At 44.8% G+C, this 23,342-nt stretch overlaps 1 long non-coding RNA gene and 1 pseudogene across 1 annotated transcript; one reads left to right on the top strand and one right to left on the bottom strand.

The window, feature by feature from the left end:
• Positions 1–3,033: 3,033 nt before the first annotated feature.
• On the top strand, positions 3,034–4,210 carry LOC131423758 (uncharacterized). The gene is made up of 3 exons (XR_009225772.1): positions 3,034–3,128; positions 3,529–3,634; positions 3,715–4,210. It is a non-coding gene; the product is annotated as an uncharacterized LOC131423758 (long non-coding RNA).
• A 17,277-nt stretch (positions 4,211–21,487) lies between these two features.
• On the bottom strand, positions 21,488–22,258 carry LOC124085369 (ADP-ribosylation factor-like protein 8B; annotated as a pseudogene).
• Between the last annotated feature and the right edge of the window lie 1,084 nt (positions 22,259–23,342).

Raw genomic sequence — 23,342 nt, 5'->3', positions numbered from 1 at the left:
TGAGATTATATGGCCTGTCCAAAGTTGCTTGGAAATACAAATTAAGATGGCTGCAGTTTGGCCTTGGGGGTTGCATCTGACAGGCTGCAGTTTATCACAGGCACTCTCTCCACCCCCCACCCCTAAGTCTTTAACTGCCAGATAAAGAATGATGTTTGGAAAGAATGAGCCTGTGAGATCCCTGTTTGTGACAGTTTCCAATCCTGGGACTTGTACTTTCTTGCTGGCCATCTCAGAAGACTTATTGCTCACCGGTGACCCTCACAGTGGCCCCCTAGCAGCTAATCATGGGTACTTGGCATATGAGCAGACCCTCAGCACCAATCCAAACTCATTCAAAACAGCTCATGTAACTAACAGGGCCTGTTGAAATTTGTTAAAACGAGTCAATTCACCTCACCCCATTGTCCCCCTTTGAAAACTCAATCCTCCTCCCCTCAACACTTCTTCAGTTTCTAACAACCTGTGTCTCCCAATTTGTAAATCTATTTATAATCTCTTCTGCATCCAAATGAAAGCTTCTTTGCATTTATTTAAACCTCATTTATGAAGTCTTGGTTTATACTCGACAGGTAGCATTTGAAATCAAGCCTTTTGGGATCTTAACCACTCAAAACTATGGTTGTTCTGAAAAGTAATGGAATATAGAGAAACTGTTATAGCTTAAATAAAAATAGAATCTGGGTGAAACTAAGAAGAAACTAGAGATTTTTTAGTGAACTACCAAAAGAAAGACCAGAGATTCCAGGCAAGGCTGAACTCAGATAACTCTATCAAAGAATAAAGAGTAAGGATTACCTTTAAAAAGACTAAGTCTTATAAAGATTTAGATGGTTTCTATAATCGCAGGAAACAATGACCTACTTTTATGTACAAGTACGAAACTGTGTGTGAATAGTCCATTCTCTATACCTTCCTAATCCAATAAGCCCTCCCATTTGTAATGAATAGGGAGGGTAGTTACTTTAAAGACAGGTGATATGAGGTTTTCCTGGGAGGGGTGAGGAATATTCTAGCAAGAATAAAGAAAAAAAATAATGCGGCCAATGTTAAAGCTCTAGGGAGGAATTCAGGCCCTTGGATGATGGGGATTGGCAGCGAAGGGCTTGCCAGGCCTTGCTCTTAATACTATCTTACAAGGTGTGGCAGCAACAACAACAAAAGCACAAAAAAATAAAAAAAACACCTGTGACCTGAAAAGACTATTGCCACCCCCCACCCCCACCCCACACCTGTCAATTCTTAGTGAAGCATCCTTGGTGATTCCCAGAGCAAAGCCAGCAGGAACTATCACTTGTCCTAGCAGCTCCTCCTGGAGACACACCTTTATGACTGGGACCCCCTGGAGCCAGGGCCTGGCTGGGAGAATGAGCAGACTCCTGGACGGGCAGGCGGCTTGGGGATAAGGAAGATCAAAAGTCCTAAGTGCTTCATTCTTCACTCATCCTGCCCTAATTGGGGCCACCCTGGATTCTGGCCAGGGGTGGAAGTTTCATCCGGAGCCTTCTATTTTATAGGCTTTTGTGACCATCGGTCTTTGTTTCCTAGGTTGAGATTTGTCTCCGGAGAATCCCAAACCACTTCAATGTGGAGCCATCAGAGTCCCAGCCTGTCAGAATTAATAGGCACTTTCTGATCGTGCAGTCATCGCCAAGCATTTTGTTAATGCGCCAGGTGAGGCCGGCTGCAGAGCCGGTGGGGCTCAGTCACAGTGAAGCTGTGGATCGCACCTGTCTTGCAACATTTTTTTTTTTTTTGAGAAGCTTCAGGCTTTTCTTAAACACTTAAAGGTTACATCTTCATCTGGAACTGTGACAGAAAGAGACAGATGGGCAGATGATAAGGAGTACAGGAAGGACTGCACATTTAGATTTTGAATGGATCTTCTACCTCACCTCCACCTAGGAAAGGTGTGTCAGAGTCCCTGGGTTTGGAATTTGCTAGAAGGGTTCACAGCACTCAGCATATTGTACTCATAGCTAGGATTTATGACAAGGGAAGGATCCAAAGTGAGATCAACAAAGGGAGAAGTTCAGAGGGAACCAGGAGCCAGCTACAGAGTGTCCTCTCCCTGTAGAGTCATACAGGACATGCCCAGTTCCTCCCAGGACAAATTGTGACAACTCATGTCAAAGGTCTACCTGGGATATTCTTTGGAAACTCATGCCCAGATGGTCACATGGGCACTTTCTAGAAGGAAAACAGATATTCAGCATAAATCCTGTTGTGTGCACAAATGACACAGGCACAGCAAGCCACCTTTATGATGGACAAGTTTCATATTAGTGGAGGGAACTGTTGACCCAGTGAGTTCCCAGGTGTCAATCAAGGGCCACCCTTGCAAAGCAAGCCTCTCTACAGAGCCATCCCTGGCCACTATGTTAACGCCGCTACACAGACAGGCAGATGCTTTTGTTCTTGTTCTGTTAGAACTTGGGAAATTGCCAGCAATAAGGTCAAAGAGAGTTTATCAACCTAAGTCCCAGAGACATTTCTAGCAGGCCGTCTCTTCAATGGTCCCAAGATCCGTCAAATCTGGTGCGTCCAAGCCGAACTCGTTGTTATCCCACTTTCTGGCTCTTTGAACCTTCTACTTAGCAGCTCTAGGGAAGTCATCCTTAACATTCACATCCACTACACCTGCACAGTGACTCGACACCCAGTCTCACTGTTTCTGCAACTTAATGTCTCTCGGTCTTCTTCCTTGGTCCAGCTGCTGCTTCCCAGGTTCAACTTCTGTCATCATGCTCTGGGACAGCGGCTTTCTAATAGGTCTCTCTATATAACAACTCTCTCTCTCTCTCATTTTTTTTTTTAATCCTGTGTACCATCCACATTAATTGCTCCCAGATGACTTTTCCATTTTTCTTTTTCTTGAAAACTATTCTTTAATTTTTTGTTGGAACATGTTTAAGACTCACTAAGTTATTCCTTTTATTTGAGAAAGTAATACAGGCACAGGGTAGAAATTCAAAGACTATGAAAAGATATGCAATGACAATAAGTTCTCTCACTTCATGTTCCCACAAGTGGCTGTGGATGTGGCTCAGTGGTGAATGCTGGCCTTGCTTGCCGAAAGGACCTGAGTTTAATTGCTGATGCCCTCAAATAAGCAGAAGTCATTCCCGGTAAGATTTCTAGTACCCTCCACCAGAGATACTCACTGTTCATTTTTGTTTGTCTCCTTCCAAAATTTTTCTCTGCCTGTACAAGCGTGTGTAGGTAGGGATATCATCCAACACATACTGCACACAGTTGAAAATACACTCTAAAAGCCAGTCCATGTTTTTCTCTTTCTTTTAATGTCACCTTCAAGAACTTCCCTTATCTGTACATGCTGATCTATCCCATTTAAACGTGTCATAGTATTCTGTTGTAGGAATGCAATTGACTTACCCAGTTCGCTCTTGATGGATAATTGAGTTATGTCAAGGTTTTGCTATTTTTGAAGAGTTATTTTTTTTAAACCTGAATGTGCTCATATTTATCTCTGGTTCAGACATCTAAACTAACCTCCCTGGTTCGCAGCTCTCCTTCCAGCTGAGGATCAGCAGGTTGCCAGGGATCCCTGAGGCCACAAGAGAAACAAGGGCACATCTTCCAAGAGATCCACTGAAAGTTGCAAATTGAACTGGTAAGTGGTTAAAATTTTTCATATTGAATCAACACAATTCTACTATAGTATAAAATACAGAATTCTCACATATATTTCAGATGGTGGTAGGAGGCTTCTAAAGAAGTTCAGGGAGATTATCAGAGTCGTGTGACCCTTGGCAAGTTACTTAGCCTCTCCGAGCCTAGCTGACCTCATTTGCAGACACTAAAGGTAACATTGTAAGACTTTTGAGATTTAATCGGGGTATTACATGTTAAGTGCTCAGAATGATGCTCAATACATGTTAGTACTATATAGAGGTATTATTATTATTATTAATGTTATTATCTTTATTATTCAAGGTCCAGTTTCCAGGTAACAACTTCTGCCTCTATCACATCTGCTTACACTTAGCACCTTATTTTACTTGCCTTCTCTTCCCCATTAGGTAATGTTCTGGATAGAGGGGACCCTGTATTATATATCTTTATGTCCCTTGTGTTCGACACATACTAGATAATCAATGGATGTTGAATAGATGCAAATAAATGAGATAATTATAATAATTACCATTATTATAATAACATCTATCCTCATTTCTAGGTATTATCCCTTTTTATGAAACAACTGATAATGTTGGGGTCTAGGGGCTTTTCACTTCCCCAATATGGTTTATATGTGAAAATGTCACTATAGAAAACTTTTACACTAAGCTAGCCTTTCTTAAACTATCTTGATGCTTCTAGATATTTTCCAAAAGCAGGTGGCATGCATAAGTACACTGGAGACATTCTAGATCCCCTGAAGCTACATACGAATCTTTACTAAATTATTTCTCAGGGCCCTTCCTAGGCCCAAGTCCACAGGGTAAGGTTAGGGAATTCCTTAACCTTTTTCTCACAGAACATCATCGGCAAGGGATTCATTGATAAACACAGCACCAACCAGACCTCCCGCTCTCTTTGGGCTGACTTGCCCTGAGCGTGGGAGCCATTCATTAATGGCCACTCATTGGTGCCATGTATTGCTATGATCCCAGGCTCTGAGAGCATCTCCACTTCTTTCCTAAGGCCCTCATCATTAGTGAGCCACTGTGGCCACTCACTAATGTATTTGGTAAAGATTTATTGAGTTTCTGCTATGTCAGCTAATGGGGGAGAAAACAAGATTCGTGCCCTGTAGGAACTAAGTGGGGACTCTGAACAGATTCACAGCACGTCCAACACCAGGCCATGAATGTCAGATGGGCAGAGGGGGCTCTCTGCTGGCTGCACAGGAAGCTCTGGTCTGAGCATTTTTTTTTAAATTTTTGAACTTGCCAATGGATCTTTATTTTATTTATTTATATGTGGTGCTGAGACTCAAACCTAGTGCCTCGAACGTGCTAGGCAAGCTCTCTACCACTGAGCCCCAACCCAGCCCTGAGCGTTCTTTTTTTTTTTTATTATTCTAAATAAAATACTTTATTATCCTTTTGTTGATAACTTGCTTTTTAAACATTTTTTTATTATTGTTTGTTCAAAACATTACAAAGCTCTTGACATATCATATTTCATATATTTGATTCAAGTGGGTTATGAACTCCCATTTTTACCCCGTATACAGATTGCAGAATCACATCGGTTACACATCCACGTTTTTGCATAGAGGTGGGAGGGAAAGAGAGAGAGAAGGGAAATTGCATGGAAATGGAAGGAGACCCTCATTGTTATACAAAATTACATATAAGAGGATGTGAGGGGAAAGGGGAAAAAAAAACAAGGGAGAGAAATGAATTACAGTGGATGGGGTAGAGAGAGAAGATGGGAAGGGAGGGGAGGGGGGATAGTAGAGGATGGGAAAGGTAGCAGAATACAACAGTCACTAGTATGCCCTGAGCATTCTTGAGGAACCCAGATTTTGAGCTGGATAAGAATAAGCATTAGTGATCCATTGCACAGAACAATGGCCCTAATTGATAAGGCATCACCTATTTCTAACTTTCTAAAGAGGGTAGATTTTCAGTGTTCTCACCACAAAAAAAAAAAAAAAAGTCTTGCTATGAGATGATAGATTTGCAAATTTGCTTGTTTTAATTATTCCACCATATAAACATATATCGAAACACTACATTTTACCCCATAAAGAGACACAATTGTTATCTGTCAATTAAAAATTTTTTAAGTTGCGCTTTTTTTTTTTTTAAGGAAAAAATTGGAGGAGGATGAAATTTTGTTTTTCTGGTCCAAACCTCTCATTGAATAAGTGGGTGGGGGAGTTTGAAGGGGTAGGATGTTTTGTTTTGTTTTGTTGTTCTTTTGTTTGTTCTTTTGTTAGTGAGCCACTCTTCTGAGCTCACACAGTGAGTTGGGAGCACATGGAAGCAGTATTTTTTCCACAGCATCATCTGACTCCTGTGTCTGAAGTGAGAAAAACATACAGACACCCCAGGGTGTCCACAGGGACTGGTTCCAGGACCCCTGAAGACCCAAAACAGTGATGCTCAACTCCCTTATATAAAATGATAATATTTGAAAATACCTATGTAAATCCTCCTGTGTATTTTAAGTCATCTTCTGGATCATTTATAATAACTAATATAAATTCTCTGTGTGTGTATGTATAGTGTGTGTATGGTACTGGGGGTGGAACTCAGGAGGGCTCTACCACGGAGCTACACCCCCAGCCCTTCTTATTTTTTATTTTGAGTCAGGGTCTCACTAAGTTGCTGAGGCTGGCCTCAAACTTGTGATCCTCCTGCCTCAGCCTCCAAGTCACTGGTATTATAGGCATACACCCAACAATATAATGTAAATTCTATGTAAATAGTTCTTATCTACATTTCTGAGGATAATGAGGAGAAAGAAGTCTGTACATATTCTGCACAGCTGAAAAAAAAAGTTTTCCAAACATTTTCAATCTGAAGTTGGTTGAATCTAGAGGTGCAGAACCAGCAGATATGGAAGGCTGAGTATACATAGGAAAGGAAACTAGGAAAGGATTTCTTTGTTGGACTTGTTCAGAGCCGTGGAAGGTTGGACAGGTTTCCTATTAATGACCTCTGACCATGTTCTATTTTCGTGGGCCTGTCTTTTTATCGCTTCCATCTCAGGCCATTCCTGGAACAGGCGGTTGTACCCTGCAGAAGCCATAGTCAAAGCAGGGCAGCTTTAGGAGCCAGAGGGCTGGTGCAGCTCCCTGCGGTTTGCCAGCCTGGTAATTGCTGGTGGGAGGACAGTGATGCAGTGCAAATAGGGCTTTCAGAATGCAAGGGAGTGTGTGGTATTGTGGTTCCCAGTGTCCCATGCAAATCCTAAGCAAACAGGAATGTAATAGATGCACCACAGATAGCATGAACGAGGCCACCCACTCTGGCTGCAGGCTCTCAGCAGCCACCCCGCCTGCTCAGCGCCAAGGAACTAACCGCAGCTCCCACAAATGGCACTCATCACTTCTCCCAAGAATTCCTCTCTGCATTTGGAATGAAGCCCACATCCACTCTCTGAGCCCCCTTGGTCTTCCACCCCCAACTCCACCCTCCCTTTCTCAATTCCTCTTCTGATCTCCCTGTATGCTGTCTTCTGCTGAGCCAAGCACATGACCCATGCTTCCCCATCTTAGAGTCTTGGCTCACAGCTTTCTGCTGCCTCTGCTTGTTGAAATCCCGTGACTCTTTACAATGATGTGAACCAGTAATGTTCAGGTTCATTTGCATTTAAGAAAGTTCTGCTGTACTGGTTGAACTAATGTATGGGCTTAATGTATCTTGTACAACAAGAAGTTCAGGAGCAGGCAGTCTAAGGCTGGTTTGGAAGCTCCGGGATGCCATCCAGGAACCTAGTTCTTTTCATCTTCTCATTACAACTTCTTTATAGTAACACTGCTGTGGCTGTAGGCATTATAGAAGTCCCAAGTAGAAAGAAAGAGGTAGAAGTGGTAGAAGCTGCCCTAGAAAAAATCTACAAATGTCTCATTGGCCAGAACAGAGTTGCTTTGCCACCCCCAGCTGCAAGGGAGCCTGGGAAGATTTTAAGCTTTCTAGCCTCTAAAGGCCAAGTAAAAGGGAACTGAAATGGGTGTTGAGTGATTTAACCTGTTTTAAATGTTACCTCCTCCCTGAAGCCTTTTTCAGGCATCTTAAACTTTCTTTGCTTTGATCTAACATGTGTAATCCTTTTCGGGAGCATTTACATTTTGCCTTGTGTTGGATATATCCTAGTCTTTCCTTCAGGATTATAAGCTTCTTAAGGATAATAGATGCATCCCTGGCTCCCGCCTTTCCCTTGCAGTTTCTTTTGGATTGATTTGTGATTTCTTCCCACATGTCCTTCCTCCTGCTCTTCCTTTCCTAAAATGCACCTGGTAGACATTCTGTAAGCCTGTGTTGATTTACTCTGAGTGGATTGAAATGGGAGAATGATGTCATGTTTATCTAGAATTGGAATCCTGAGTTTTACTTGGTGACTTTGATAAGTCACGTGGCCTTTTTGGACCTCCGTCTCCTCATCTGCAAAATTAAGGGCTTCAACTGAATGGTCTCAAAGTTTTCTTTTAGCTTTAAGATCTTGAGGACTCTTATGAGATTTGATTTAGCTGTTCTGGGGCATTCAATAGAAGTAGAGCCCATTCAAAAATAATGAGAGAAATGGTGGAACCCAGGTCCCTCTCACTCAGTCCCAGTTTATAGGCCCAGGCCAAGTCCAGAAGGGCAAAAAGGAAAAAGGAGGCTGGAGGTTGGTCTGTCTTGGGGCCCAGAGCAATCTTAGGAGGTTAATTTCAGGGAGTGGGAATTCTTCCATCTGAGAGCCTTTCTGAGCCTCGCCTCCTAATGCAGAGAAGGGCTGTCGCTAACACTTCCCTAGATTTGGGGAAGATGGAGCTCCACATCTGGCATCATCTGTAAATTGGAAGGAGTAACCAGTGTCTGTCTCACATGCCACAAGGGATATGGACCTTTGGGTTGGAAACTCTGCCCTTAACGTTATTTCAAACAAGTCAATCATTCTGTCTGGGCTTTAGATCCCCGTCTATAGAAGAGAGGCGCTGCCATCTATCACTGTCTTTCCAATCTTTAGCACCAGAACAAAAGTGATTAAACGCTCGAATAGGTTCCCCAAGTGGCAAGTCATCTTCTTGGCAAGAAATGCGTTTTGATGGTCTGTGGAATCCCAGGGGCATCTCTGCAGATCCCTGTGAACGGGTGTGGCAATGGCTAGGGTAGGCGCCCTCTGAGCTCCCGCCCCGCTCTCTGCCCCGCTCTCTGGCTGCCTTTCCTGGTCATGATTACAGTCTTGTTTTCCATCTACTTCAGCCTGGTCCCCAGTTTCGGTGTCAGATGGAGTGAAGAATGTATCACCATGACTCTTGGTCCCAAGTGGATGGGTTTCACCTGGGTGCATTGCTTATTTCTGATCAGTCCTCATTGTTTTTATTGAAGCTTCTATTTTCCCTTCCCCACCCCAAAACAGGGCTTGGCTCTGAGTCTCCTGTGCCCTCACTACACGCAATCCTTTGTAAGATATTATGACAAATTCAGCCATTCCTATCCCTTGTCTCCAGGTTGGTGAGTCACAGGTAGGCCATGAAGCTGGTGCTGAAAAGAAGTCTTACACCTGGATGAGACTCTTGTTTCTACTCAAAGCTTCATCTCACAGGTGGCAGTTGCTGACTTTAGATTTTTTTTTTTTTCTGGTCATCTCTTGAGAAAAAGACCTTTTGATCCTGATTTCACAAGTGACCTGCCAGACCAGTTCCACTAGGGTACTCCAAGTGGAGATGACAGCTAAAATTTGTGATTCTGCCTCCTGCTGCTTCAATTTATTAATAATAATGGTGGCACCTGGCTACCATTTATAGAATTTCTGTAAGGTGCGAGACCCAGAGCTGGATGCTCCATATATATCACCTTTAATCTTTATAATTTAGGAGGTAGATATTATTGTCCCATTCTTCAGATGAGTAAGTCTCACAGAAATGAAGTCCTTGGCCCAAGGTGGCCTGGCTCGTAAGAAGCAGAACCTAGGTTCATACCCAAGTCTGTCTGGTTCCAGTGCTCATTTTCTTTCCATCTCCACATAAAGAAACTTATCTTTTTGGGGTGTTGAGGTTTGTGTCCATTTTGAAAAGAATGAAGAGAGAAAAGGCTTCAATAACTTCAAAATGATACAACTTTATCTGGAAATTAAGTGAGAACAAATTGTAAAGTCAAATCTGATTTCTGAGAAGACACCACAGATCGACCTTGGCCCTTCTTCACATGACCTTGGGAAAGTCTTTAAAACTCCCTAAGCCTGTTTCCTTGTCTATGTATGGGAGAATGGGGCCTAAGTGCAGAACTCACTGCAATCAGGGCATCACTAGCTCACCCGGGGAACACAGTCATCTGCTCAAAGGTTTTCTTAAATAAATGTAAAGTTCAGGATGCAAAATTATAATAGCTAATTTAGATCTGTAAAGTATTTTGCCTTTTACCAAGTTCACTGTTATCTATTACCTCATTCAATCTTCTCGATGGCCCCTTGAGGAAGGTGTTACAGTCAGAAGCTTTGGCTAACAACTAAATTGCCCTGAGTTATTCCAGGGGAAGGACACAAAGCAAAACCAACAAAGGGAAAATGTATGTGGGGCAAAGTCCGGCAGAAACCAGGCCCAGGTTTTCAGGAATTCTCTCCCACGCCGGGCACGGTGGGGCACACCTGCAATCCCAGCACCTGGGAGGCTGAGGCTGGAAGATCACAGATTCAAGACCAGCCTCATCCATTTAGCAAGACTCTCAGCAACTTACTGAGACCCCGCCTCAAAATAAAAAGGGCTGGGGATGTGGCTCAGTGGTTAAGTGCCCCTGGGTTCAATCCCTGGTAGCAAAAAAAAAAAAAAAAAAAAAAGGAACATGCTAATTCTTCCAGGAAAAGAAAAAAAAGTGACATCATCAGATGTAACATCTCGCCTATCAGGAAATGTCACTTGAGCCTAGATGTCCAGGGTGTTCATCGGAGCTGATCATATAGGCACATCAGCCTAGCACATATAAAATTCCAGACTCCCAGAGGAAAGCAAGACTTTAGCACAAACCACATTGTTAATACAAAGGGTTCAGCACAATAAGATACTCTTATCATCAGGGAGGAGTGGGGACCGTCCCAAATCTCTGTTCCCAAACTTCAGTCAATGCCAAACCCCAAGCAGATCTAAGACCCGCAGCCTCTGGTCCGCTGTGTAGTCACTCCTCAGCCACCGCCAAGGCGACTTTCCAGCAATATTATCACCACTAGAGTCCCCTGCAGAGGTCAACACTGTTATATCCTCCAGGGGTCCTGGACTCAGCCAGTTAAAGAAAATCCCATGGACCATAAAGACCTATCTAGAAAGCCAAGTGGCTCTGCCTTAAGTTTTTGTCTGAACTCCCCGCTGCCCTGAGGCATCCACTTAGGTTTAAGATGGTCTTAGCCAGTCAGTGGCAGCTTACCCGAGGGCCATCCATGGCAGAGAGAGTGGTGATAGGAGGCTACAGGTCAGCCCCACGGGCTCCCTGAAGATACAGCAGAGGGCAGACGGTAGGCAGAACAGGTTGACAGGACTCCCGGTGTGACCTCCAAGGGGGTCCTCCCACCATAGGCCTCTGGTTCTATCTAATTAACTCAGTTGCTTCCCCAGTCCCAGCACTGCCTCGGGCAGTCTGTTACAACCCATTGCTTGTAGGTGACACCAGTGTGGCTGACATGTGGGGACAGGTGAAGCGGTACCACCCCCTGCTGTCCTGGGGTCCGCTGTCAGGCGCGATCACAGGCCTGTCAGCCAGTGGAGTTCAAAGCGCTCCCAGCAGCTTGGAAAGGCAGCCGGGGACATTTTCCTTCAGGAAGAAAGGAAGCTTCCAGGAAGAGTTCCAAAGACAAAGACTGTCAGGTAGCCTGATGTCAGGCAGGGAAAAGGCAGTGAAGGGCACCTGAGAACCACGGGGAGGCGTCCCTGACAGCCAGGCACCTGGAAGGTAAGGGCTGCATGGCTCAAAACCCCCGCAGCCATCATCACATCCCCCGAAAAATAAAACAAAATTTAAAAACGTTGTTTCTAGGTACTGTTGCACCCCACCAGGTGGCCTGGACCCTCCCTTATCACCCAAACGATGTCACAACCCCTAAACACTGAGACCCTCACAAAGAAAACTTTCTGAGGGCAAATCCATTAAGGGGGCAGAACACCAAGGCAAAAACAGGCAAAAACAGGGGGACTCAGTTTCCCTAAAGTCTCCAACTCTGAGCACCACACCTTCCTCTTTGGAAGACGGCCCATGCAGTTCCCCTGCTGTCAATCAAAAGCCAAGAGGTGGACCTGGTCTGGCTCTCTGGAAACTTCCTTGGGACCCCCAATAACACAGGAGCAGGAGAGGCACACCCTCCTCCTCCTGTCTGAGAGGACCCACTCTCTCCCCCAAGGGTGTCTGCTTTTCTCTTTTCCTATCTCTTCTAATAAACTCATGCCTGTTACTCTGAGCGACATCTCTGAACTCTTTCTGGCATGATTGCAAGAAGCAGGGTGAAAGGCAGGCCTGCACAGCCGCCTGTAACCCAAGGGACTGCCTAGGGAGCCGAATCCAACTCAGGCTCTGGAGGTGCAAGTGTGGACATCACCCCAGGGAACAGCCCTGGGTGAAGGGGGCCTCATGCTCCCTCAGCTTCGCAGCAGGCCTGGGACTCTGAAACAAAGGCCCCCTGTACCTCCCCAGGTGTCGGGGCTTCTGTTTCCCCTCTGTTGCTTTAAAATCAGTGTGCTGGTTTCAGTCTCTGGCACAGGAAACAACAACAAAAAAATCTAGCCATCCGAACTGCACATTTTCAAAATCATCCCTGCCATCCAGACCTTCCACCAGGAAGAGGTATATACAAGAAGGATAAAAGAATATTCACAAAAAAACTTTTTTATACAACTTAACATTTTTATGCAAAGATACATCATGTTCAGGAATCGATCAAGGATGAAATCTTGAATTTTCAAAAAATTTCAACATGAGCCAGATACGGTGGTGCACATTGGTAATTCCAGTGACTTGGGAGGCGGAGGCAGGAGGATCATGAGTTCGAAGCCAGCCTCAGCAACTTAACAAGGCATTTAGCAACTCAGCAAGACCCTGTCTTTCTCTCTCTCTCTAGAAAAAAAAAGAAAGAAAGAGAAAAAAAAATCATAAAAAGGGCTGGGGATGTGGCTCAGTGATAAAGTACCCCTGGGTTAAATCCCCAGCACCCCCCAAGAAAAATTTCAACATGGGCTGATAAAACCTTTCATCCCTTTTATTCTGAGCAGCCTGAAAAAAAGCCCACTCCCCTCCTAGGCACAGTGGCATTTAATACCCAAATTGAGACAGTCAGAGACCCCCAGTGAAAAGCAGCACCCCTTAAGATTAAGGGAATAAGACCTCTGAGAGTGGGACAGGTACAGTGGTGCATGCCTGTGATCCTGGTGGCTGGGAAGGCTAAGGCAGGAGGATTACAGATTTGAGGCCAGCCTCAGCAATTTAATGAGGCCGTGTCTCAAAAATAAAAAGTTTAAAAAGATGGGGACATAGCTCAGTGGTAAAGCATCCCTGGGTTTAATCCCCAGTACCAAAATAAAACAAAACAAAATTCTTGAGAGTGGAACACCACAGTGAGGAGCCACCAATGGGCAGATGTGCTCCTGCCCCTTAACTGGAGCCTGGGAGCTGTTAACAGCATGATCTGTGCTTTTTCCCTGCTCTGTCACCTTAACGCATGGCTTGCTAAGTCTTCAGAGGAAGCTATGTGCTTTCCCTACCTCCTCTCTCACTCACTCTGCAGCTCTGTCTGATCAGCCTCAAAAAAATAGGTGCATGATTGAAGCCAGGATCTCCTCCCTGTAATTCACCAACAACAAAAATAAAAGATAAAACTGTTGCAGAATCACGGAAACAGCAAGTTCTCAGGGCCCTTAAGCTGTTACTTGCTGTGATTCCTGTTCTCTTCCACTCCCCACCTGTGTGTTCCTTTAACAGCTACAGCAGCTCAATCTGCATCACAAGGCACAGGAGTTTGTGCATAAGATGAAATAGTGGCTCCAGCCTGACAGGCTAACCACCCCTCCCTCCCTCGAGGTGACAGTGCTGCTCACCCAGGGAAAGAAAAAGAGCTTTTGAAATGTACCCAAGGCCAATTGCAATCCTCAACTCCAGCCCACCCCTACCACCCTTTCCTGAAATAAAACTAGCTCTATCCTTTGACACTCTCTTGGTCAGTGCTCTCCCTTCTGCTTGAGCAAGAGTCTCATTCCTGTCTCAGTTGTGCCTTTATGTGATTCTTCAGATGGACAGCGTAAGAACCCCCTCAACCAGTAACAAAACCACCCCACCAAGTCATGTGTCCCAGAGCGAGGAGAGGGCAGGCGGGCTGCCAGGTCCATTGCTGGAAACTGAGGCTAACCCCCACAATCCAACAGGACAATCGACAGCAGAGAGGCATCTCCAAGAGGTGGTCGAGAGTCCATCTGTCGGGAGCAGCTGAAGGGATCACTGGTCTCTGTGATGTGCGCTCCCCACCTGCAGCTTTAAGGAATGATCTCAATGTAGAAAGCAAGTGGTCTCTGTATCAGAAATGCAGAGCCTCTCAATGGTGCGATCTCAGATGGTCCCTTGAGAACACAGTACCTTCCTCTGGAGGTTTGAATGTGACCCAAGTGGTCCAACTAGAATCCACGATGTTCTCATAGTTTAGTGACCCCAGGAGTGTCCTGTGTCCTCCACAACCCCAGAGCCCAAGTCCTGAGTGCAGAACCCAGCAGGAACCAGCTGAAATGGCCAAGCAGGAGGTACTGGGTCTCAGCTCAGAGTCGGGCCCTGGCAGGGAGCATCAGTGAGCTCAGGACTGCAAAAAAGACCAGGGGCATTTCTTTGACAGCAGAAAGGCAATGTTGCCAAAAGCTCGGTCCTTGTCCCCAATGCCAATCCAATAACAAAGATTCGGCTTTGAGAAAAAGGAAAAAGAAGGTTTATTGCTTTGCTGGCATAAAAGAAACAGGAGACTCCTGTCCCAAAGGCTGTGATTCTGCCCATCTGCAGAAACGAGGGGCTTCTATAGAGATGATTCAGAAAAAAAATGAGATTAGGAAGAGAGATAAGAAAGGAGAAGATTAGAGAAAAAGGAGATCAGGGAGGAGACGTTTAGGGAAAAGGGAGATTGGGAAAAAGAAAAACTTAGTTTCAATGCCAGAAGGGATATAGTCAAAGCATCAAGTGAACCCGTTACAGCAAGACACCACAGGGCCCCAGAGGCTTCTACTCCCCACCTGTGTGTTCCTTTAACAGCTATAGCAGCTCATCTGCATCACAAGGCACATTTCCAAGCCTCTGTGACTTTTATTTTTCTTTTGCCCTTTATGTTTTGTCATTCTTTTTATTTTATTTTATTTTTTAGTGTCAGGGATTGAACTCAGGGGCACTCGACCCGTAGCCACATCCCTAACCCTATGTATTTTTATTTAGAGACAGGGTCTCACTGAATTGCTTAGCACTTCTCCATTGCCGAGGCTGGCTTTGAACTTGCAATCCTCCTGCATCAGCTTCCTGAGCCACTGGGATTATAGGCATGTGCCATGGTCCCTGGCCTGTCTTGTCATTCTTAAAGTCCAAGTTGACCCACTCAAAAATATGCCCAGCAGGTTGAAATCATCAGCTGAAAAGGTCGAATTTAACAAGATCAGATATGATTTACAAGGGGTCCTTAGCAACTATAAATCTCCTTCTTAAAACTCCAAAGGACGTCTTCATCTGTTGAGCAGCTCTATTTTCCTGTTGATTGCCTTGTCTAGAGGCTCCAAAAAGTTCATAGTAAAATATCATCCGTGTGGAGATTTACTGTTCCTAATACTCAAGAGTTTAAATTCTAGTTTGCTCATCAGTGGTGAAAAAGCAAGGAAGTTGTATCTCATAATTTCTTTTTCTGCGTTCCCAGATTGGGAGGAGCATTCTAGCATTTATGAAATTAAAAAGCCTTTAACACTTGTCATTGGTTCTTACTATACAAACAGATGTAAGAGCTACAAAATATGAAGTCATTTAAAAACAGCAGCAATGTCAGGCATGGTGGTGTGTACCTGTAATCCCAGCAACTCAGGAGGCTGTGGTAGAAGGATCTCAAGTTCTAGGCCAGCCTCAGCAACTTACTGAGGCCCTAAGCAACTTAGTGAGACCCTGTCTCAAAATAAAAAATAAAGAGGACTAGGGATATAATTTAGTGGTAAAGTGCCTCTGAGTTCAATCCCCAGTACCCAAAGTAAATTAAAAAAACAACAAAAATCCCTTTCTTTCCCATTGCAAATGTTTTCAAACCCCTACCAGCGAATTTAGCATCTGCAGCGTTAGTTAATATTGCAGCTGCCATGCATCTTAGTGGAAGGAAGGGAGGGTGTGACGAAATGGCCACACTGTCCCCTTCCCCTTCTTTCCTCTCTGGATTCAAGTTTTCTCCTAGGAACAGACTGTTTCCCTCTTCAACTTGGAGGAAAAAGCAACACACATCATTAACGTCTTTGGCCCACCCAATGCACGCTTGTTGGAACAAGTCGGGGCCCTGTTCCTCCCCACCTATAGGAAAGAAAAAAACCAAAAACATCAAGCAGACTGGATTTTTCTCTCTCCCCCGACTTTGGCCAGCACTGCCAAAAGCAGCCCGGGGCCTCCAGCAAGCCAATTCTTCCGGAGTTGGGAAATAGCCTGAATTTGGGCCCCGCACCCACCATTTGGGCTGGGAATGGCCTCCTTATGTTGAGGAGGCTGTGACCCCCTCCCAACCATTTCTCCAATCTAGTCCTCCATCTCCAAAGCCCTCTTTAATGGTATTCTTAAGTTCTAAAGAAAACCCCCTGAAACGCCTTTTCTTCCTCCAATTAAAAAGACAACGTGTCTATCCAACAGGGAAATACCGATGCTGGCCCCTCTTGATCACACCAGAAAGATTCCAGCACGTGGCTCAGGGTAGAAGGGATAAGAAAAGGGAAAAGGGGACACCCTTGAGGGAGAGAGTGGGTCCCCTTAGAGAGGAGGAGGGTGTGTCCCTCCTGCTCTTGTTTTATTGGGAGTCCCAGGGAAGCTTCCAGAGAGTGCCACCCAGGTTTGATTGACAGCATAGTAACTGCATGGACTCCCTCTGAAAGAGGACTGTGTGGTGCTCAGAGCTGGGAATTTTAAGGAAATCGAGTTCCCCTGTTTTGCCTCAATGTCCTGCTCCCCTAATGGATTTGCTGCCCTTTGAATAGCCCCCAGCAAACTTTGTGAGGGTCTCAATGTTTTGGTTGCCAGGGTGATTTGAGTTGTTTTTTTTTTTTTTTTTTTTTTTTTTAATAAAGAGAGACAGAGACAGAGAGAGAGAGAATTTTTTTTAATATTTATTTTTTAGTTCTCAGCAGACACAACATCTTTGTTGGTATGTGGTGCTGAGGATCGAACCCGGGCCGCACGCATGCCAGGCGAGCATGCTACCGCTTGAGCCACATCCCCAGCCCTGATTTGAGGTTTTGACAGTCAAGTTTGGGTGATAAGGGAGGGCCCAGGCCACCTAGTTGGGTGTGATATGATCTCAAAACAACACTTTTTCTTAAGGGGATGTGATGATGGCTGGGGGAGGTTTTGACCCACCCAGCCCCCATCTTCCAGGTGCCTGGCTGCCAGGGAAGCCTCCCGTGGTTCTCAGGTGCCCTTCACTGTCTTTTCCGTGCCACCCTTTCATGGATGACCAGCTGCCTAACACCAAGACAACCCCAGGTTCTGGGGTTCACCTGGAGGCCTCACCTGGAGACTCAGCGTTGAGCGAGACTCCTCTTACTCACAGCTATGATTGTGACAGTGAGAGGACCCAAGGCGAAATCAGCAAACTTCAGGAGGCTTCTCCTGGTGGGTTCATGGAGCGCTGAGCTGGATTCCACCAGGCACGAGTGGTGACAGTGGGCGTGAATGCCGTCTGTGGGTCACTGTACCCATCTTCGGTCTGCGCAGGATCTTTGGCCGAGTCTAGGAACTGAAAGAACACTAGATAGACAAGAGGAGAAAAGCACAGGAGTTTTATAATTTTTACACATACAGGGGGGTAACTGTGGTCCACTTTATGCTTTGAATGTAGACCTCGCTTCTCTGCCAGCTGCAGCTTATTTTTGAAACAGACACACCTCTCTCTCTTCCTCTCTCCCTCCCTCTCCCTAATCTCTCTCCATCCCTAATCTTGGGATTCCCTTTCTTCCCCAGTTATCTGTCCACCACCTCTTTGCCCATGGCCAGGGTTCCTTGCCACTGTCCCCAGTATTGGCTCTGCCCCCCAGGGCTGCCAGGGGCCCAGCTCCTCTTTCACATAAGCCTTTAAATTTAGGGTATGTTGCTTTCCACCAGTCAATCTTGCCTTAACTTCGAACACTCATGAAAGATCCTGTGTGTTTTGCCAGGGTCGATAGAGTGGTGTTTGGAGATAAATGCAGTGTGACACATTCTTTTCAACCTAATTGTCACCTACTGTATGCTGTTATGTTTCAAGAAAATACTTTTAACGATACTATCCTAGGCTGGGTGTGTTAGTTCATACCTGTAATTTCTGACACTCAAGAGGCTGAGGCAGGAGGGTTGCAAGTTTGAGACCAGCCTCAGCAATTTATTGAGGGCCTGAGCCACTTAGTGAGATCCTGTCTCAAAAATCAAAAATAAAAAGGACTGAGGATGTGGCCCAGTGGTAAAGTGTCCCTGAGTTGAATTCCCAGAACAACAACAAGAAACAACAAAAAGATATTATCCCATGACTCCATTTATAAAAAGTTCTAGAAAGGACAAAACTATGGTGAAGTTTCCAAAGCAGATCGGTGGTAGCCAGGGGTTAATAAGAGGATTGGTTGTAGAGAACAAGGGCGTGTTTGGGGGGTAATGGAAGGAACTATTCTGTCTCATCATTGTGGTGTATGTTTTTCAGAGTTTCTTGAATTCTACACTTAAAATCAATGACCTTTATCGTATGTAGATTATAGCTCAATAAACAGTATGACTTATCTCTAAAAGGAGAGAAAAGGAACATCCCTTCCTCTGTCCCCTGCCCCCAAATTATTCTCCTGTTGTTTGAAATGTAGCTGTGAAGAGAAAGCATGTTCTAATGTGCTTTCTGTGTGTTAATTTTTTTGAGGCATAGCATACATCCAGAAAAGTGCATAACAATAACTTGTATACAGCTCATTAAATTTTGACAAAGTGAACACATCTGTGAAAATATCACCCGCACCAAGAAGAAAGAGTTGCCAGAATCCCCAAAGCCTCCACTCGTGTCCCCTTCTAGTCATTAATTCAACTCCTCAAGGATAACCACCTCCGTGACCTAACGTGGTAATTTGTTGAGTCATATGGAATGTTCTTTTTGTTTGATATACGTGAGATTTGTCCATGACGTTGAGCAGGGTTGTTCCTTCTTTGGGCCGTGTGGTATTCTAGTTGTGTGACTAAAAGCATTCTGATGTTGATAGAAATGTGGGTCGTTTGCTATCTTTGGCTACTATGAAGAATATTTTTATGAACATCCTAGCACCCGTCTTTTGGTGAACATACGTAATTCTGCTGTATATACATCTGGGAATGGAATTTGCTGAGTCATGGGAGTGAATATATTCATTTTGCTAGCTGCTGCCCCTAAAAGCAACATGAGAGTTTTGGTTGCCCCACATCCTTGTTAACACTTAATATTGTCTTTTTCATTTTAGCCTTACTGGTGGATGGGAGTGGAATTACACTGTGGTTTTAATTTTCATTTCCTAACGAAATTGAGTACCTTTTTGTACACTTATCTGCCATTTGGATATATTGTTTTATGGAGGGCTTGATCAAATCTCTCCCCATTCTCCTGGTGGGCTGCCTGCCTTTGTCCATCTGCTGTAAAACAGTAGTTTCCTCCCAACATGGTAGTGGAGAAGTGATTTTTGTAACCAACTTTTTCAAGTATAAATCTACAGCATCTTTATTTTTTCTTTTTCAGAAAAATATATCAGAGTCCTAGGACATGATGACATGTTAATCCTAGAAGAAAACTTGGAGATCAGAACATCCTCATTATAAATTCTACTCAGAATAGTTTTGTGGGGGACATACTGTGTCTCCAGCATAGTGTTGGGTTTTAAAGAGGACAAAGTGCAGAAGAAGGAGCCAGGCATCCAGTCGAGTTAGGTCTAATAAACCAAGAGGCAAGAAACTGAGACCTAGAGAGAGAAGTCACACACCCATAGCAGATTTTTTTTTTTTTTTTAAAGCATTCAAACAAGCAGATTAGATTTGGAACACACTTTACTGGAACCCAAGCCTCAAGCTAACCTAGCCTTACTCAACAGAGCCAAAGAAGATTTGCCATCAAAATCCCATTCTTGCCAGGTGTGGTGACACACGCCTATAATCCCAGCAGCTCAGAAGGCTGAGACAGGAGGATCTCGAGCTCAAACCCAGCCTCAGCAACTTAGTGAGGCACTAAGCAATTCAGTGAGAGTCTGTGTCTAAATAAAATACAAAAAAGTTCTGGAGATGTGGCTCAGTGGTTGAGTGCCCCTGAGCTCAATCCCTGGTACACTCCCACTCCCCGCCCCCCCACAAAAGTCCCATTCTTCCTTCAAGATCAGCTCAGGTGGGGGTCTCTTTTTGAGTAACCTTTCCTATCTTTCGTGGAAGAATCAGTCTCTTTCCATTATCTCTGTCCTGGATTGGGTTGTTGAATTGTACCCAACTCTCTCTTGGACTGTTTGTAGTCACGTCTTATCTCCTGAGCTGTGTGGTAAGCTCTGGGGAAGGCAGACTTGGCACATTTCTTTGGGATGAGGATCATGGGAGAAAGGCTTATATAAATCATTTGCTCATACACGTCCAAGTTAAATTGTATTGCCTCTAAGGAAAAAAGGACCTCAGGAACTATGTGTTCTGGGAAGCAATTGACAGGCATATTTATATTAAGTTGACAGATATCTTTATTTTGTACTAATGGTTCCTGCACTTTGGAGAATGAAGTCATGACTTCATGCAGATGGAAGGGACCCTAAAGGTGACTTTCCTTGGTAGGATGTGAGAGCTGCTCTGTAGTTCCCTGCCATGTCCTGAGTTGGTGGCTAACTTCTTTCCTGCTTTTATCTCACTTTATGGTCCAGTGTAGATTCCAGAGCTGCCATGGAGACAGCTGTAAGCAATGAGAGCCCTAGAGATTTTTTTTTAACATTCTTAACAGATTTTTTTATTAGTTGGAATGCTCTAAATTCATGAACGCTTTTGAGAAAATCTTCAACTCCCAACCCCTTAAAAGAGTGTGTTCAAAGGAAAAAAAACAAAAAACAGATACAAAACAGTATGCTCCTCTCTTCCTACATCCCCACTGCCATTTGCTGATAAAAAATTCTCCAAAGTAGAATGTTCTTAAAATTCATCAGGTAGGATGTCTCCAGTATAAAGAACCAACCTGGATCTGGTGCCTCTGCTTACTCTTTGCAGGTCATTTTTTAATTCCTAAGGTGTCATTATACATTTCACATGCATTTGTGTGACAAGATAAACATTATGTTTATATCTCACATGAGTCAGGCTTAAGGGTTTTCTCAATACTGTGGGTGGCACTAGAAATTTCAGGCTGTATCAAGTCCATATCAGTATTAAGCTACAGGACTCTATAATGAAATATTACAGATATTTTACCGAAAACCAATATCAAACACTGGCCCAGAAACACCAGTCTGGAAATATGCAATTTTCTTAAGATGTGTGCGTGTGTATGTGTGTATGCATGAACACTATTTAAGACAATTATGTGGGAGAATCCCTTTCATGCATGCCAACTTCATCAGGACAACTCTGATTCTTTATGAAGGGTTAGGGATACACATCTTCAGCAGTGCATAGAGAACTAAACTCTAAAAAAAGGCAATTTCTTGGGTTTAGGAAGGACCATATTCTGGCAAGTACTTCAGAGGAATGGACAATAAATCTAGGATTATAGCCAAGAAGGACTGGAAGACTTCCAGAGATGTTTCAGCTTCTTCTAGATTTTGAATGTTGAGTAAGCCCCTGAAGTATGATATCTATAGTATCCTTTTCTTTGCAAGAAATTGAATAGTAGCAAATTTCTCTACCCCGAATAGCAGACAGGATATTTTTTCAATTAGCTGTTTCCCATCCAAGGTATTTGGAAGATCTCTCTTGTTTCCGAGTCCTGGTACTGGAATTCCTTGTCACTGCAGTTTATCTAGATTATGTAGCTCCTTTGGAGAGACATCTGTGCTGTAAATGATGGCATTGACTCTTCTGCAGTACCGTTCCCACACGCTCCAGAATCAGGGTTGTCCTTCTCGGTCCCAGATCTCCCCGCCTCCCACCCCCTGCTGGGGTTTGTACCCAGGGCCTTGTGCAGGCGAGGCAAGCACTCTGCCAACTGAGCTATCTCCCCAGCCCCTGTGTCCCAGATCTTTAATGTGAGGTTTAGTCTCTTTCCTCGTGTTGAAGCCCACTGTGGTTGTCCTATCTTCACTGAATGGACCGGACGCGATGACATTGACGAAGGTGGTCTTGCCGCAGTACTGCAGCCCCACCAGTGTCAGCTCCGTGTCCTTGTAGGACAGCTAGTGGAACCAGTCCCGCAGGCGGGGGCGATGGAGGGTGCACGGAGCCAAAGCGGAGCGAGGCGGGCCGGGCCGGAGCATGGCGACAACGGCAACGCCAACGAAGACTCCCACGCGAGCCAACCAACTTGCACGCGAGGCGGCCTCGGCTCAGACCCACCAACGGCTCCCGGCAGACCCCAGCACAACAGGGGAGCACACCGGCCGGCTGCAGGGGCCTGAGCCATGAAGCTAAGCCTAGAACTCTTGAATTGAGCCGAGATGGACGCCCAGAGTAAGTAAGCGATGGTGCGACGGTGTGGGGAGGCTGGGGTTCTCTTGGGTCCCCAGCTGGCAGCCGCAGCCATATGACCTCCGCTGCCCATGACCTTCCCCACCCTCTCCGCCACACCCCGCCTCCCAGCACAGAGATGACCAGGGTGTGGAGGAAACGTGTCCTGTCCTTACTCAGGCACAGTGTAGCCTTGGATCAAGTAGGTACTTGGAGTCCCCAGGATCCCCGGATTATACATCATGTGCCCATTAAAGGAACAGTTTTGATCTCAGAAGGAATTTCTTTGGACTTCAGGGTGCAGGAAGGATAAAATCTTTCTAACAGCTTGTTAAATGATCCCTGCATCAGACTAAGAAGGCCCTAGGAGGAACAGAGATGCGTCCTTCCTCATTCCTCATACTTAGAGGGGAGGAGTTGACCAGGAAAGGAAAGAGGAAAAGGATTTTGAATTTCTCTCTTTTTTGGTTCATGAGAGTCATAAAGTCAAATGAATGGAAAGGAAATATAGAGCTAAATAACTGATTGCAAGAAAACCTTGGATTAGGGGCTGGGGTCATGGCTCAGTGGTAGAGCGCTGGCCTAGCACATGTGAGGCACTGGGTTCCATCCTCAGTGCCACATAAAATAAATAAATAAAATAAAGGTATTGTGTCTTAGAGCTCAGATCATGAGATATAAAAAGGGAAACAAGGGTGCGGAAACATTCCTGGTGAGCCCTGTCAGACCCTGTTCGGGGCTGGTGCTCATACTGCCTCATTTACTCTGGGTAGCAAGGCTGTGAAATCCAGGACATGCCATTTTATGATATCAATTTTTTTTTTAAATAAAGTCTCCCATATTACCCAACACTTGGCACATAGCAGTAAAATGAAGACCTAGATGCCGTGGTCC

Source organism: Marmota monax, unplaced genomic scaffold (genome assembly GCF_021218885.2).
Source record: "Marmota monax isolate L192 unplaced genomic scaffold, Marmota_monax_Labrador192_F-V1.1 WCK01_AAM20220418_F8-fsc00014, whole genome shotgun sequence".
In the NCBI taxonomy this organism is placed as follows: domain Eukaryota; kingdom Metazoa; phylum Chordata; class Mammalia; order Rodentia; family Sciuridae; genus Marmota; species Marmota monax.
This window is presented reverse-complemented; position numbering and strand designations above follow the sequence as displayed.